The sequence below is a fragment of the Triticum aestivum genome, chromosome 4D, assembly GCF_018294505.1.
Source record: "Triticum aestivum cultivar Chinese Spring chromosome 4D, IWGSC CS RefSeq v2.1, whole genome shotgun sequence".
NCBI lineage: Eukaryota > Viridiplantae > Streptophyta > Magnoliopsida > Poales > Poaceae > Triticum > Triticum aestivum.
Window position 1 is genome coordinate 232013982 of NC_057805.1, and position 15840 is coordinate 232029821.

Consider the following 15840-nt stretch of genomic DNA (forward strand, 5'->3'; position numbering starts at 1 on the left):
GACGGCACGGCGATGGCGTTCGGGTGACAGAGGAGGGAAGAGAGCGAGCGAGGAGGAGGGGAATGGATAGGGTTCGTCGAGGGGGGCTCGGGGACGGCCTTATCCGCCTCGGCGGTACTATAGCGACCCGAGGAGACGAGTGGGTGCGGTGGAGACGGCGACCGGCCTCGGGCACGTGCGCGTAAAGGACAACGAGCGAGGGGGAACAGGAGGTTGAGGGTGACCGCGGTGGGCTGGGCCACCTCAGCGAGCGAGGGGGAACAGGAGTGGGTGGCCGGTCGGGCCTGCTGAGCCGAAGCCCGGTGAGGGGGGTGGTTCCTTTTCCTTTCTTTCTTTTTTTTTGTTTCCTTTTCTTCTTTTTATTTTTATTTTTCTGTTCTGTTTTATTTTAGTTACATTTTATTTTAGTTTTAGTAAAAATTATCACTAACACCTAAATTGGTACTTTTAAATAAACTACTGCCACATTAATTCTTATCCCAACTAAAATAGTTTAATATTTTATAAAATTCAAAAGGCATTTATTTTATTATTTAACCTACAGTTTTAATTATTTTGAACACTTAATCATTTTATTAAATTTAGGTTTCTTCACCACTATTACCCAAGATTTATTTAACACATTTACAACATTTTAGTTTTCACTTTTGAAAACTTTAACTGTTCGACTGGATCTTAAATTTGAATTTGGATCGGTTCTAAACTAGCACGAGATTAGCAACAGTAATCGTGGTGACGTGCCATCATTACCAGAGGGTTATTGTAGCTTGATTACCCGGGCTTCACAACGTTCATAACTCCATGTGGCATGTATTGCTTTGTATGTATGCCTTTCGGGTTAAAGTGAGCTAGGTCCACGTTTGCAAGAGCGGTACAAATTGGTTTTGATCCTCAGCTACACAGGAATGTAGAAGCTTACATGGATGATATAGTAGTCAAGACCAAGGACATATCAGCACACATTCAAGATTTGGAAGAGACCTTTGTAAACCTGCGCAAGATCAATTTAAAGCTAAACCCTGAGAAGTGTGTGTTTGGTGTTCCCTCCGGCAAGGTCCTTGGTTTTTTTGTGTCTCACCTAGGGATAGAAGCCAACCCTAACAAGATCAGAGCAATCAAGCAAATTCAAGCACCCAAGACTGTCAGATGTGAGGCGTTTGACTGGATGCGTTGCCACGTTGAGTAGGTTCATTTCCAAGTCTGCCAAGCGTGCCTTGCCTTTCTTCAAAATATTGAAGAAGGTGGGTCCGATGAAGTGGACCCCAAAGGCAGAAGCGGTGCTGCAAGGCCTGAAAGCCTACCTTTCTTCTGCTCCCACCTTAGTCGCTCCAAAACCACAAGAGCCGTTGCTGCTATATTTAGCGGCAACGAATCAAGTGGTTAGTGTAGCGCTGGTGGCGCAGCGAGAAGTGGATGAGGAAGCAGCTGCAGCAATTGTCCCCTCCAGAGATTAAACTGAACCAGTCACGGCAAGATTAGACAGAGATCAAAGAGAAGCAGATCAAGTTAGCAAAGGCAGTCCCAAAACTGAGCCTAAGAAGAAAGTGGTGCAACAACCAGTGTACTTTGTCAGCTCCCTATTATAGGGGGCTAGGTCAAGATACTCCGGAGTGCAAAAGCTGATCTTCGGCCTTATCATGGCCTCGAGGAAATTACGCCACTACTTCCAATCCCATGAGATCACAGTTGTCACCTGTTTCCCACTGGAGCGCAGACTAAGGAACACCGAAGCTACTGGCAGGATAGTTGAATGGGCACTAGAGCTGTCAACCTTTGGCGTGAAGTACGAAAGTACCTCAACTATTTAGAGTAGAGCATTGGCAGAGTTCATTGCATAATGGATGCCCAGTCCAGATGAAGAAATACCAGAGACAGTTATCCCTGTCAAGGAGGCGCGTCAGGAGTGGGTCATGTATTTTGATGGTGCTTTTTTGTTGCAGGGTGCAGGGGTTGGCGTGCTTCTTCTTGCTCCCACCAGATTGCACCTCAAGTATGTGGTTCAAATGCACTTCCCCTGGGAGAAGGCCACCAACAAAATTTTTGAGTATGAGGGGCTCCTTGCTGGACTCAGAGTTGCGGTGGAGTCCGGAATTAAGAAGTTGATCATCCGTGGAGACTCATAACTTGTGGTGAGACAAGTCAATAAGGATTACCAGAGTCCATTGATGGAGGCATATGTAGAGGAGGTGAGAAAGCTGGAAGAGCACTTTGACGGATTGCAAGCAGAGCACGTACCACATGCGGAGAACAACATTGTTGATCACTTGTCAAAGTGTGCTGTACAAAAGCTCCCTGTGGAACCAGGAACTTTTGTCCTCCATCTAACTCAACCATCAGTGTCCCCTTCAATGATGGCTAGAAAAATGAGAAAGTTGGATTCCGGGAAGTATCTCCCATCAGGACTTCCCGAAGCCGCGGGAACAGAGGTTGCGGAAAACAACCCAATTACGGTTGGTGAGAAGCATCCTCCCGGGGAACCACAAGTTCTTGCGGTCGAGGTGAACGCTCCCACGAACGAGGAAGTGCCTTTAGTCCTTGTTGTCGAGCCTAGGCTCCAAGTAGGGTGCAACACATAGTCCATTTCCTTCAAACAGGAGAACTTCCCGAAGAGCAAGAAGAAGTTGAAAGAGTAGCCCGATGGTCCAGTATGTATCAGTTTGTCGATGACACTCTATACAGAAAGAGGCCAAATGGGGTGAAATTGAAATGCATCTGCCACGAAGATGGGCCGGAGCTTTTGGTAGAGATACATAAGGGTGTGTGTTGCTCCCACATTGGATCAAGAGCTTTGGTCGAAAAAGCTTTCCGGCAGGGTTTCTATTGGCCCACAGCCCTCCAGGATGCAACTGAGCTAGTCACCAAATGTGAAGCCTGCTAGTTCCATTCCAAGAGCATCCATCAACCAGCTCAAGCTCTCCAGACGATCCCTTTATCCTGGACATTTTCGGTCTGGGGGCTTGACATCTTAGGCCCCTTCCCCTGTGCTACCGGTGTCGGATCATGGGTTCCGGCAAAACCCTCAAGGTTCAAACACTAGGGTGCGCACGAAGATCTCTCCTCTCCCAAGCTCTCGCACTCCATGATCTAGTGGACTAACTCGCCGAACCCAAAGAACACAGAGACACAAGATTTGTACTGGTTCGGGCCACCGATGTAGTGTAATACCCTACTCTAGTGTGGTGTGGTGGATTGCCTCTTGGGCTGGGGATGAACAGTACAAGGGGAAGAACAGCCTCCTGAGGCGAGGTGTTCTTGTGCTGGTGAGCTGGACAAGGGTCTGTCCCGCTCTTCTGTGGTGGCTAGTCCTATATATAGGGGCCCGGGTCCTCTTCCCAAATATTGAGCAGGAAGGGATCCCACAACGGCCAAGTTTGAAGGGGAACAACTAGTACAGCTTATCCTGACAAAAGCGGTCTTCGCCTGCCAAAGGCTCTGGTGGTGACGCCGTCTTGGGCTCCACAGTGACCTCCGTCCTGCCGTCCTGCTGGTCTTGGTCTCGTTGCACCGATATGGAAACCTTTGCCTGATGCCTCGAGACTCCGCGCCTGCGCTTGTGCCCTTTAGCATCAAAGAGGGACCAAGGACACTGCGCACGCGGGCGCCCGCCTGGCGCCCGCCTGGTTGCGGTCACCATTGCTTGTGTCATCGGAACCTCACGAGGTTTGCCCTGCCTTGATCTCTCCGCTCCTCGCGATCTAGCCTAGTGAGACCGCTCCTGAGGAGGTCTTGCATCGTCCGCCTCACGAGGCTTGGCCCCTCGCGAGGGTCTTGAGTGCTTGTTGGCGAAGATGGGCCGTACGAGCCCGCTGGCAGAGCCACGCCGTGGGCCACAGACAGGCAAGTCTGGGGACCCCTGTTCCCAGAACGCCGACAGTAGCCCCCGGGCCCAAGGCGCACTCGGGCTTGGCTTCGAGGCGAAGCCAAAGGGCAAGTGCGGAGTGCCGCGGGCCCCAACAGCCTGCGGCCTTGGTCGACGCGTGGCGATTGATTGGACGTGGGCGTCTCCGCTTCCCGGCGCTGCCTCGGCAACTGCCCGACTTCACGAGTCCCTGCTGCATGCAGAGAAAAATCATCATTACCTGTTATCGTGGGGGTTGCCGGTTGGCCTTCCCTCGCTATAAATGAGGAGGGGGGCAGAGCACCCGTCGCTCATCCCTTCCTGCTCCGCTCGCTTCCTCTTCCTTGCTCCGTTGCCAGCAGCGACATTCATGGCACCTGCGAAGAGGTTCTCGGCCGCGGAGAAGGGGAAGGCTCGCCGAGAGGAGCCCGGCTCTCCGGCGCCCAAGCGTGGACGCGGCCGTCCTCGCAAGCACCCCGCGACCTCCGCCGTGGCCCCCCGCGGTCGTGACGGTGCCATCGCGTGGTGGGGGTCGCCCTGGTCGTGGCAGCCCTGTTGGTGAAGGAAGACGTGTCATGGTCGCGCGGCCTCCCCGACCGCACTTCCACTCGGCGGAGGTGCTGCCGGAGTTCGTCGTGTGGTCGGAGAACCCGGCCGGCAACTGGCTTCAGCTCCCGCGCTTCTTCGCCGACGAGCTACCGGCCGTCAGTCCAGGCGGGCTCTGGCTGCAGGCGGACAGCTGCTGCAGCAGGGCTTCCTGGGTCGTGGTTGAGGTCTCCGTCGCGGGCAACATAGCCCTGGCTCACGGCTGGCACACGTTTGCCCGCGCGCGAGGCTTGGGCAGGCGGTGCACCCTCCACTTCAAGTACGACGGCGGCGCGACCCTCTATGTGATGGTGCTTGGGGAAGACGGTCGCCGCGCCGGGTGCTGCCCCGAGATCAATGACCGTGACGAGGTGCTCGGCCTTGGCGATGGTCGTGACGAGGATGAAGGCGAGCCCGCCCCTGGTGCCGACCGCACCTCGTCCAGCTACAGTGGTTCTTCCTCCGGTGACAGCTCCAGCGGCGGCGGCTATGACCAGCCGCCACACCACCGCGCTCGCTTCGAAGGTGGCAGCGGGTCGTCTCGCTGCTGCGCTCTAGTGAAGCACAAGGAAGGATCTGACTGAGCTCGAGAGAGCGCCGTGGGCCCGCCCCGCTTTTGTTTCATTCTTCTTTTCCTTCCTGCATTGAGAAAGACAAGTATGGGGCCTCGTGGGGGCATGCAACAGCTATGATTTCCCAGTTGTTATGCTATGCCTATTGTTCCTGAGTTGTGCCGCAATATCAATATTTTATATAGGAATGTAGGAACAACTTAGCTTAACGCGCTTGAAGTAGTAGCTGCATGCCTCATGAGGCTTCCGTGGCTCGGGAGGCGTCTGGGGACAGCAAAAATTCGTTAGAAAATTCTTATTTGCCGAGCCCTGGTTGTAGGCGCAGCCGACCGTAGCCCAGCGCTATGCATCGCGGTACCCGAGGGGTACGGACTTGAGGGAGGTGCACCAGTTTGCGAGCTCGAGTGAGGGTGCCTCGCGAAGAACAGGAAAAACGCTCACGAGGGCACCCGTCCAGCCCCCTCGCGAGGCATGCGAGGGAGAGTACGGGCCAAAACGAGGAACCGAGGACGGAAAAAGGAAGCTCAAGGCAATAGAATCAGATCGGCAAACAACGGTAGAGGGCAAAATTCGAATTAAAGAAGAGCGAGCCAACCACAGAAAGCAAATGAAAAGCCGCGTCCGGCACCTAGTCTAGTCTTCTTGTCTTCTCACCAGCGCGGAGCTAAGTGCTGCCACTAGGACGTGGGAGGGAGCCCCAGAGGCCCGAGGGCGGCTCTCCTGAGACTCTAGGGCGTGTACAACCCCACTCATTATTACGTGAGAGTGTCACGAGCGGAGACCTTCACAGGCACTGGGCCTTCTTCACAGGCGCTGGGCCTTTCTTCATGGGTAGAACTTCTGGAGGTGCTGGATGTTCCAGGCGTTCTGGACGGGGATCCCGTCCTGCGTCTCCAGGCACGCGGCGCCAGGCCTGGAGACATGGGCGACCCGAAACGGGCCCTCCCACATGGGTGAGAGCTTGTGTAGCCCTTCCCTGGAGAGCACCCGCCTCAGGACAAGATCACCCACCTCGAGCGTCCTGGAGCGAACGCTGCAGCAGTGGTACCGCCGCAGCGCCTGCTGGTACCTCGCAGCTCGGAGCGAGGCTTCACGGCGGCGTTCCTCCCCCAGCACAAGATCCATCCCCCGCATGGTCTCCTGCTGTGTTTTATCGAACTCCAGGACCCGCACGGAGCGATTCCTGACCTCGTGTGGGGAAACCGCTTCTGCTTCGTAGACGAGGAAGAATGGTGTCTTGCCTGTAGGCTTGGTGGTGGTGGTGCGGATGGACCATAGCACGGACTGGAGCTCTCCATGCCAGCCCCTGCCGCAGGCCTCGAACTTTTTCTTGAAGGTCCTGGTCTTGAGGCCCCTCAAGTCTTCCGTGTTGGCACGCTCGGCTTGGCCATTGCTCCTGGGGTGTGCCACAGAAGTATAGCAGATCTGCATTCCAAGGTTAGCACAATATGTTTTGAAGAGATTGCTAGTGAACTGTGAGCCGTTGTCGGTGATGATGCGGTTGGGGACTCCAAAGCGGCTTACGAGGCCCTTGATGAAGTTAACCGCTGACCCGGCTGGGATGGTGCGGACTGCTTCCACTTCCGCCCATTTGGTGAACTTGTCGATGGCGACGTAGAGGTAGCGGTAGCCCCCTTGTGCTCAAGGGAATGGGCCTAAGATATCAAGCCCCCAGACCGCAAATGGCCACGAGAGCGGGATGGTCTGGAGGCCCTGAGCCGGCTGATGGATCTGCTTGCGTGGAATTGGCAGGCCTCACAGGACTTCACCAGCTCGGCCGCGTCGTTGAGTGCCGTGGGCCAGTAGAATCCGCTGCAAAACACCTTGCCGACGAGAGTTCGTGACGACGAGTGGTGCCCGCAGTCCCCGCCGTGTATGTCGGCAAGCAGCTCTTTCCCCTGCTCCCTGGAGATGCAACACAGGGAAACATCATTCAGGCGTCTCCTGTATAACTCACCGTCCTGGATGCAGTACGCTGTGGCCTGCCGGGCCACACGCTCCGCGTCCTCCTCCTTCTCTGGCAGCGTCCCTTGCGCCAGGTATTCCTTGAAGTCCTTGGTCCAGCACCCCTACTGAGGCTCGAGCGCCAAGAGCAGACGTGCTCCCGAGGTCGGGCCGCAGGCGGGGGCTCCTGAAGTTGGTGGCGAGGGAAGCTCCTCCCGAGGTGGCGCAGGTTTAGCGGTTGGTGGGGCTGCTGAGGGCTTGAAGAGACGCTCCTCGAAGACTCCTGGTTCCTAGGGCTGACACCTTGATGTCCTCTTGGCGATCGCGTCGGCCTCCTTGTTTGTGTCGCGGGGCACATGCTACAACTCCAGACCCAGGAACTGCTTCTCCATTCTGCGTACCTCCGCAAGGTACGCCTCCATATGCTCATCCCTTGGCTTGTACACCTTGTTGGAGAAGTTGACGAGGAGCTGAGAGTCCCCCTTGATGGTGAGGCGCTTCACTCCTAAGGCCACCGCTGCCTTGATGCCAGCGATCAACCCCTCATACTCAGCAATGTTGTTGGAGACCTTCTCACCCTGCTGGAAGGAGAGCTGCACGGTGTAGTAGAGCTTGTCCTGGGTGGGCGAAATAAGCACTGCTCCAGCCCCCGCGCCCTGGCGCGAGAACGCACCGTCGAAGTACATGACCGAGCCGTCCGGCGCTTCACTCCCTGGTGAGAGGGATTGGCTCTCGCCTGCGTCGGTCTCCGGGGCGTCGGTCCATTCTGCCACAAAATCTGTGAGCGCAGCCCCCTTGATGACCCTGGTCGTGCTGAACTCCAAGTCAAATGCTTGCAGCTCGATGTTCCATTCAGCAACTCGTCCAGCAGCGTTGGGACTCCTGAGCACCCTCTCCAGTGGGAAAGCCGAGACGACTTTGATGGGGTGACCCTGGAAGTAGTGGCGCAGCTTGCGCGAGGCCACCAGGAGCGCGAGCAAGTGCTTTTGAGGCATGGGGTATTGCACTCTTGCATCTCGCAGGATGGTGCTGACAAAGTATACCGGGTGCTCAATGAGGGCGGGGGAGTTGGTGGAGGCTTCGGCCTTGGGAGACTGAGGTGTTTCTCGGGGATCTCCAGCTTCAGGAGCTTGACAATCTGCCGGAGCAACCACTGCCTCAGGAGCGTCGCCTTGGTGTTGCACGGCTTTACTTGGCTCGGTGGCTCCACTCGGAGGGCCCTTTACTTGACGCTCCTCTCTGATGGCCACCGGCGCTGCGCTGGTAGAGTGGGGTGTGGCAGACAGGTAGAGCACCAAAGGCTCGAGAGGGCGAGGTGCTACCATCACCGGCGGGCTGGTCAGGTATCTCTTGAGGTCTTGAAATGCCAGGTCGGCCTCAGGGGTCCATTCGAACGGGCCTTTCTTCTTCATCAGCTTGAAGAACGGCAGGGCGCGCTCTCCCAACTTGGAGATGAAGCGCCCCAGCGAGGTCACGCAGCCGGCTAGCTTCTGCATCTCCTTCAGGGTTTGCCGTGGGCTCATGTCTTCAATCGCCTTGATCTTCTCCAGGTTGGCCTCGATCCCTCGGTGTGATACGAGGAAACCCAGCAGCTTGCCCGAGGGGACACCAAACACACACTTCTCTGGGTTGAGCCGTAAGTCCACCTGGCGCAGGCTTGCGATGGTCTCCTCAAGGTCCTGAATCAAAGTTCTCGCCTCCCGAGACTTCACCATGATGTCGTCCACATAAGCCTCAGTGTTTCTCCCGAGTTGCCTCCCCAAGGCGATGTGCATCAGCCGCTGGAAGGTTGCTCCTGCGTTGCACAGTCCAAACGGCATACAAGTGTAGCAGTACACCCCACACGGGGTCAGGAAGGCCGTCTTCTCCACGTATTCCACTGCCATCTTGATCTGGTGATAACCTGAGAATGCATCCAGGAAGCAAAGCAGGTCGCACTCCACAGTGGAGTCAACAATATGGTCAATGCGCAGCAGCGGGAATGGGTCTTGAGGACAGGCCTTGTTGAGGTTGGTGAAGTCGACGCACATACTCTCCTTGCCTCCTTTCTTTGGCATGACGACAGGGTTCGCCAGCCATTCTGGGTACCGAACCTCGCGAATGACACCCGCTGCCTCCAGCTTGCGGGTTTCCTGGATGATGAAGGCCTGCTTCTTCGTTGACTGCCGCCGTGCTCTCTGCTTTACAGGGCGCACGTTGGGGCACACCTTCAGATGGTGTTCAATTACTCCTTTCGGGACCCTAACTAGCTGCTTGGGCTCCCAGGCGAACACTTCCTTGTTTGCCCTCAGGAAGTCTACCAGCGCCTTTTCTTGATCTAGGGCGAGGTCGGCGCCTATGGTAAACGTGGGGCCGGAGGCCCCGTCCTCGTCGACCAGTATTTGCTTCGTCTTGGCTTGGCCTTGAGTGAATTGTTGTTTCTTCTTGGTTGGCGCAGCCCCCTTGACTCCGGGTTCGAGCATGCCGGTCGGGCAAGCTGACGCAGTAGTCTTGAAAGCGAGTTTGAGGGCCGCCAAGGCTTCCTTGGTGTCCCCGGCCACAGGGAGGACACCCTTGCTCCCCGACATCTTCATGAGGTTGTAGGAAGGATGAGGAGCTGCCATGAACTAGGCCAGCGTCGGGTACCTGAGGATGGTGTTGTATGGGAGGTCGATGCGGGCGATGTCGAAGTCGATTAGCTCGGTGCGGTAGTTGTCGCGCGTGCCAAAGGTTACTGGAAGACGGGTCTGCCCCAGGAGGTGGGCGGAGCCGCCGCCGACCCCGGAGAAGGGCTTGCTGGGGCGGAGCCACTCGAGCGGTACATGGAGGAGGCTAAAAGCCTCCATAGAGAGCACGTTGAGGCCGACGCCGCCGTCGATGAGGGTCTTGGTGACGGCTACGCTGCAGATGGTGGGGTTGCCAATCATCGGGAGCACGCCCGAACCGATGGTGGTGACAGGGTGATCCCCCGAGTCAAAGATCAGGTCGGCCTTGGGCGCTGCCCAACCCGGGGGAGCCCCCTGCTGCGCGAATACGGCACCGATTTGGCGAAAGAACGGCTTGGCATGACGATCCGAGGGCGGCGCTTGTGAGCCGCAGAGGAGGGCCGGGACGACTGGGGGTGCTGGTCGCCCGAAGCGCGTGGTGAAGTGGTCGCGCAGTTCCTCCCAGGAGGCCACAGAAGATCTCGGCTGATGGAGAAGCCAAGCGCGCGGCATGCCGGTGAGTGCCATGGGGAGCCAGTTGGCCATGGTCTTGTCATCGCCACCGGCCTCCAGAACGGCCTCCTCGTACACCAGGAGGAAGGCCACCGGATCTTCCGCACCGTCGTAGCGGGGCAGCATCTCCGGCCTGAACTTGGTCGGCCACTATACCCGCCTCAAGGCGGGGGTGAGGGCCCGGAGCCCCATGGGGCTACTTGGGGCGCCCGTTGATCCAGTCGGAGAAGCGGCGCCGTCCACGAGAGCCGGTCGAGGAAGTGAAGCCGTCGAGGGAGCGAAGCTCTGGCGCACCCTACCTGACGCGCCAAATGTCGGATCACGGGTTCCGGCAAAACCCTCAAGGTTCGAACACTGGGGTGGGCACGAAGGTCTCTCCTCTCCCAAGCTCTCGCACTCCACGCTCTAGCGGACTAACTCGCCGAACCCAAAGAACACAGAGACACAAGATTTATACTGGTTCGGGCCACCGATGTGGTGTAATACCCTACTCCAGTGTGGTGTGGTGGATTGCCTCTTGGGCTGGGGATGAACAGTACAAGGGGAAGAACAGCCTCCTGAGGCGAGGTGTTCCTGTGCTGGTGAGCTGGACAAGGGTTTGTCCCGCTCTTCTGTGGTGGCTAGTCCTATTTATAGGGGCCCGGGTCCTCTTCCCAAATATTGAGCGGGAAGGGATCCCACAATGGCCAAGTTTGAAGGGGAACAACTAGTACAGCTTATCCTGACAAAAGCGGTCTTCGCCTACCAAACGCTCTGGTGGTGATGCCGTCTTGGGCTCCACAGTGACCTCCGTCATGCCGTCCTGCTGGTCTTGGTCTCGTTGCACCAATATGGAAAGCTTTGCCTGATGCCTCGGGACTCCGCGCCTGCGCTTGCCCCTTTAGCATCAAAGAGGGAACAAGGACACTGCGCACGCGGGCACCCGCCTGGCGCCCGCCTGGTTGCGGTCGTCATTGCTTGCGTCATTGGAACCTCGCAAGGTTCGCCCTGCCTTGATCTCTCCGCTCCTTGCGAGCCAGCCTGGTGAGGCCGCTCCTGAGGAGGTCTTGCATCGTCCGCCTCGCGAGGCTTGGCCCCTCACGAGGGTCTTGAGTGCTTGCTGGCGAAGATGGGCCGTACGGGCCCGCTGGCAGAGCCACGCCATGGGCCGCAGGCAGGCAATTCTGGGACCCCCGTTCCCGGAACGCCGACAACCGGGGGCTTTGAATTCTTCTACGTCGCAATTGACAAGTTTACAGAGTGGCTGGAAGTGGAGCCAGTGAGGAAGGTGACCGCATAGTCAGCTGCCAAGTTCTTAAAAGGATTGGTGTGCCATTTTGGAGTACCCGGCAGAGTGATCACCGACAACGACACCCAATTCATGAGCCGCACCTTCATGCAGTATGTCCAAAGCCTTGGGTGCAAGGTCTCCTTTGCCTCTGTTTCTCATCCCCAGAGCAATGGGCAAGATAAGAGGATGAATGCTGAAGTGCTGCGTGGACTCAAGACGAGAACTTTTGATAGGTTGCAGAAGTGCGGTAGATGCTGGATCGATGAGCTGTCGGTGGTTCTTTGGTCCCTCCGTACAACACCAAATTGAGTCACCGGCTAGACTCCCTTCTCCATAGTCTATGGGTCAGAAGAAGTGCTCCCCACGGAACTCATATACGGGTCACCTCGTGTACTTGCCTACGATGAAGTAGAGCAAGAGCATCTTCGGCATGACGATGCCGTGCTCCTCGAGGAAGATCATCTCCGGGCTGCTGTGCATGCTGCACGCAACCAGCAAGCCCTGCGCCGCTATCACAGCCACATGATTTATGCCCGGAGCCTTGAGAAAGGCGACCATGTCCTTAGGCGTGTTCAGTCCGTCAAGCATTCCAACAAGTTGATGCCAAAGTGGGAAGGCCCTTACCGGGTAGTACAAGTCAGCAGACCTGGCACAGTCCATCTGGAGACCAAAGATGTCATTAAGGTGCAAAACTCATTGAATATTGAGCATCTTCGCAAGTTCTACCCCTAAGGTGCGGTTGCCGAGCTCAGCCCCGGCAACCACCTTTTGTAAAGCCTTGCCGATGTGCATGTAACCTTTGTACAAAGCCAGGCGCAGACCCTGTGCAAAGATAATAAAACGAAGTGTTGGCGCCCAAAAACATGCATGCATATTTATTTTAGTGTGATCTTGCCATGGTCATTTAGAAAGGGTCATATGCTGTTATTTCTTCCCCTGTACTAACTACAGGGTCCTTGCCGCGGATAAACTCCCGAGGGGAGAAAGGGAGTACATGCCTTTGTATCGTCCCCCGGCAACACAAAGCAGATAAGTTCCTTTAGTCATCCATAGTGTACCTCTCTGTGAAAAGCTTGTGCGTAGAAAAACCTTGTCACCCTCCAACATTGGTGCTCCCATCTTTTGATTCAAAGATCACTTTGGTCAGGCTAGTCGCAGTGGCATTTGGAAAAAAGAGTATACAAGGGGCCCGTTCTCTTCCACACTCCTAACTCGCCAGGCAAGGTGTCTTGCCGGAAAATCTTTTTTACTTGAGAGTATAGAGGAGTCGTTCCTCTGCACGGACGTAATACATGCACAAGTGCCCGGCAAGCATATATTTTTTTCATTAATACGCAGATAAACAAGTATGAAACTTACAGGGTACAAATATGGATGAAAAATATTACATAATTAAGACTAAAGTTTGGCAAGTTGTCGGTGCAACAAACCCTGGGTCCGTTGCCCAGACTGTGCACAAGCGTAGGGACAAGATCACAATGCCAAGATCAGATCGAAGCACGAGGGATTAGTACTTTGAAGGATCAAAGTGCAGATCAAGAAGACCATGATTAGCCAGAGAGACAAGATAAAACTACGAGTAGAACCTCCCTTGCCAGGCATGCGAGCCTGGCGAGGATGGGGTTACCCCCGGAAGCAAGTCTCCAGATCGTCCCGGCAGGCCCGTCGGGGCTTACGGAGGCAAATCACTCCACCTCACCACCTCACAGCGATGCACGTTGTTGAATAGTGCGGTGTCAACCTCCTAAGTGACTAAGTGGCTGCTCCCTTCCACATGGCAGCCACTTCCTACAGAAAATACCTCCAAGCGACACACGTACTGAGACGTGTCAAGAAAGCAGACGCGAAGCTGGCAAAATAGCCCGGCAGGGCCTGCCGGGTAAGCTATGATCTGACATTGAGCAACGCATTTAATGCGCTCTGTCAGCCCGCAGAGTTAGGTATGTAGCACTGTTTGCTATCTAATTAGTATGTAAATACTGATTTGCCACTGTGGTGACCCCTTAATCTATAAAAGGAGCCCCATGGCAACCGTAGAAAGGATTCGGCCCCTCACACTCAGACGTGCGTAGCCCCTCTTGCCTCGAGGCAACCTTGCCGGGAAAGAGCCGTGCTTCTCCACCACTTTCCACCATCAATCCACCAAAGGAGGAGTAGGGTTTTATGCCTTGCTGCAGCCCAAACCTGGGTAAAACTGCCCGTGTGATCTCTGCCATGCTGTGTTATGCTTCTCCGCTCTTTGTGCAACGTGCCCATCCCCCCGCTGAACCAAAAGGGGCTTTTGGTTCCATAGGTGGTTTTGGTTTCCCATGACAACTTTTGCGCGCCAGGTAGGGGGGTCACTTGCGCGAACCCGAGAGCGTAAGTAGCGTGTCATCTTCATCACCATTTTTATCATCAGCAGCTCCATCGACTATGGCACCCAAGAAGAAGTCCGATGCTGCAGCTCATCCGTCCACCTCGAAGGCCCCGCCGCTTGCGACCACCGATGCCACAGGGAATATGGAGGCGCATGAGGATGTGGACACTACGGGGGACGTGGTTGGTGCAGGCGGCATTGTCACCACCTCCCCCGCGGCCGAAGCAGCAGCGGGAGGCACCGGAGAAGAGCAACACCAACAACATCCCGGCGACCCCTCTTTGTGAGGTACGGGTAGAGATATCGTTCTTTCTGTTCCTCCCGGTCGGGCCGAGGGGCATAGCCACGGCGGTGGCTTTCGCCCTGGGCGAATCGCAATCGTACGGGCGTCCCGCCGTGGGCGCGGTCGCAGGACATGCATCGCCCTCAAAACAAACTGGCCCAGCCAATGCTACAAATGGAGTCATTAGCCTGCGCGCGCCATCACCTCGTCACCACACCATTCCAGCGACTGGTTCCCGACGACGTGAACCCGACGCAGCCACCGCTGGCACCGTCAGGAGCTGGGCGACACTGCGGTCTACATCATCATCACCAATGCCAAGCACCACTATAGAGGCCATGGCGCGGGCCCAACTGTTGCTGAGGTTTCTGCCGGCGGCCGATCAGATGGATGAGTTGAGAGCCACCATTCAGAGTCTGATTGGCTTTGCCGAGGCTGGAATCTCACAGTGAGCTGGCCCACCATGGCCTCCCCAGACGACGATGGCGGCCCACGCTGCTAGCCCTGCGGAAGGGCCCACCCCCATGGTGCAATCCCCTCCGCGGCAACCAGCACGAGGGCCATGAGACCAAGAGATTGATGACGTCTCTATGGCTTCGTCCGATCCTCGAGCCCGCCAAGGCCGATGACGAGCCCCGAAGGATAGGCAGGTGGAGGGCGTGCATGTCACCATCGAGCAACGCCGCGACGGCCACCACTAGTCCAATGGGGGCGATGGCCCCAACGTCGACGAGCCTGCGCTCGACACGGGCGGGTATCTGCCTTTCGAGGCTGGATCCCTGCCTTCACCCGTGAGCTGCAGCAAGTTTCTTGGCCGTCCGCTCGCACGTTCAAGCCAAAGATTCTAGAGAAGTATGATGGGAGGTTGAACCCGGCAGAGTTCTTGAGCATCTACACCATCGATGTTCAAGCTGCCTCGGGAAGAGGTGAGAAGGTTTTTGCCAACTACTTCCATTTGGTGCTCAAGCCAAATGTGAGGTCTTGGCTGATGCATCTGCCGGGGAACTCCATCTCGACCTAGGCTGACATGTGCCATGAGTTCGTCGGTGCCTTCACGGGCGCCTACCAAGAACCAGGACGGCCCAGCGATTTGCAGCTTCTCCCGTAGAAGGAAGTTGAGACTTTGCAAAAGTACATGCATAGGTTCAGCCGAGTCCATGGGAATATTCCAGATATCCACCCGGCAACTGTCATAGCTACATTTCAGTCCAACGTGCGCAATCATCGGATACGTTCCAAGATGAACGTTCGGTTGCCCAAGACTGTGAAGCAGCTTTACACCTTGGTGGACAAGTGTGCTCGGGTGGAGGAGGGGAGGAAACTCCCTGGAGAAGAGGATGGCGTCGACGTCGACTCAGAAGATGACGACGAGGCCACCAGTCGGAAGAAGAAGAAGAAGCCCAACAAGAAGCGCAAGGATAAAGCAGTGTTGATAGTTGAGGGGTTGGCCACACCTAGTACCGGCAAGAAGGCTAAGGCTGAAACCTCCGGCAAGGAAGTTGCCGCGTGCACTGACTATCGGGAGGCTGCGGCTACCGAGAATGCTGGGAAAGGTGATGGGTCGTACTGCAAGATTCATCGGACCAAGGGCCACGATCTCCTGGAATGTCATCAAGTTGAGCTGCTCGTCAAGAAGCAGAGGGCTGAATATGAGAAGCATGATAAGGAAAAAGGTCAAAATGGCACTGGTGGGGAGGGCCGAGGCGGTGAAGCAAATCACCCCAGTAGGGCTCTTCGGAACCAAGGAAAACCCGCCAAGGGCCAAGATAAGGATAATTGCAGTGATGAGAGT